Source organism: Amphimedon queenslandica, unplaced genomic scaffold (assembly GCF_000090795.2).
Source record: "Amphimedon queenslandica unplaced genomic scaffold, v1.1 AMPQUscaffold_13346, whole genome shotgun sequence".
Taxonomy (NCBI): domain Eukaryota; kingdom Metazoa; phylum Porifera; class Demospongiae; order Haplosclerida; family Niphatidae; genus Amphimedon; species Amphimedon queenslandica.
The window spans coordinates 92,427-94,719 of NW_003546418.1; positions in this window are offsets into that span (position 1 = coordinate 92,427).

Sequence of the window (2,293 nt, forward strand, 5' to 3'; positions counted from 1 at the left end):
TCTCTCAAAATCCCTCCCCTCATTTCATATATTAGATTACTTCTCTTTCTGCTCCCACCCTATTACTACTCGCTCTACTTCCAAATCTAAGCTACAACACTCTCTGTCTTCCTCCTCTGTCCTTCAACATTCATTTTTTCACCGTCTACCACGCCTGTGGAACTCTCTCCCAGAAATCAACCTAAACCAATCCATCACATCAATCAAAAAATCAGTAACCAACCATATGATTGACCATTTTATAAATAATTTTGATTCTAACAATGCATGCCCTTATCATTTTATCTGTCCTTGCTATAAATGTTCTCTCATTCCTACCTGTCCTTCTCTCTCTCATTAATTATTTTTCTCAGGGTGCGGTTTCAAGTAAACCGTATCCCCTCAGACTTTTCTTCTGTTTCATTTATCTTCTCTGTCCTTCTCACTTCCCTTGTCTTTGTCTGTAAAATTTTATAATAATAATAATAATAATAATAATAATAATAATAATAATAATTAATCAGCATACTGTAAGTACATAAATGTATACGTGTTCCTATGCGTATGTTGTGTTGAAAGTTAAAGCTGATTCTGATCAAAATTTTATTTTTTTTTTAATTTTTGAAGTTACTCCAAAACAAAAAGTACAAAATGTTTCATTTATTATATATAATCCTAATGCATATACATATTTTTTAGTTGTGTAAAAAAGTTTTAGCTGATTCCGATCAAAATTAGATTTTTATGAACTTTTAAAGTTACTAAAAAATTGGACCAAAACCTGTATCGATCTTTGGCCAAATTTTGCCACATTAAATAGGAGAAAAATTCCCTTTTTATAACTTTTCCTGATGCAAATACATGTACATTTTCTTATGTTGTGTAAGAAGTTTGAGTTGATTTTGATCAATTTAAAAATTTTTATAAAATTTTGAAATTGCTTGCCAAAATTAATACAATGTACAATGTACTTGTACATTAAAAATACTAAGTATACATGTAGTGTACAGGGTATTTCGTTTATAATAATAAGTTTTGTCTCTGTTTCTCTCCTTCCTCAGTATATTGGATGCATCATTAGAGTTTGAAGATGATGAAGATGCTATTATTGAGAAAAGACGTCATAGGAGGAAGAATACTGAGCAGAAATATCAATATGTAAGTCATACCCACTATATATCGGTTTACCTATAATATAAAGCAATGGGATTTCTAATACTGAATGTTACCTACTGTATGTACTGTACCATGATTTGTAAAGGTACAGTAATCTATATGTAGCAATGCATGTACATGTACATGTGTATGTACGTGTATACCGTATAGCGAGAAATTTTCGTAGCCCAAAATTTTCGTGGATCCATCTAAAAATCAATTTTGTGGCTTTAATTTTTGTGGTTTTCTATTTTTTGGCCATCTTGAACTATATTAAATTGATTTTCACAGATTTTATTTTTGTGGATTTTGAAAAAAACGCAAAATCCACGAAAATTTCTCGCTATACGGTAAATATTAACATTAACCTTCCTAGTTAATGGGCAAAACTGATTTTGTTGGAGAATTCACTGTATTATAGATGTATTGCTGGCATTATGCACAAAGCAATAAAAATTCTCTCCTTTTCCATTTGGCAAAATTTGAGACAATGTACTAAATTAAACTGACTTTGGCCCAATTTTTGAGTAACTTTAGAAATTCAACTTTGTTGGATTCAATTCAAACTTCATGTATGAGATTCTGAAAAAAATTTTTAATTGGAGAATTTCCTCCTTTTCAGTTTTTGACGAAATGTGGCCCAAGACCAATACATGTAGTACAGGGTGATATTTCAGCAACTTAAACAGTAAAAATCCAAATTTGGTTAGATTCAGCTCAATTTGGCTATATGACATGAATACAGAAATAATTATAAAAATGGAGAATTCCCTCTTTCAATTTTGGTAAAACACCCTGCACTAAAGTTTATAAAATTTTTCAAAAAAATTCAGTTTTACTTTGTTTTAATTTGTCAAAAAGTAATTGAAACAAAGACAAACAGGATTCCAAACAACCAACACAAATACAAAATAAAAATCCTACATGTACTCTCGTGATCAAAATTTTATGCTACAATGCATTTTCAATGTTGTTATGTAAGCAACTTTGAAAATCCACTTTAAAAAGTGACATGCCTATAGGAAAAACACTGCATTTTTTACATGTACATGTACATTGCTTGTTGAGCTTGTTTACATATCTCCTTCATAAACTGGTGTAATAAACAGGCTGAATCAGCACTACTCCATATACAATGTACACGTACTACATAGTACAT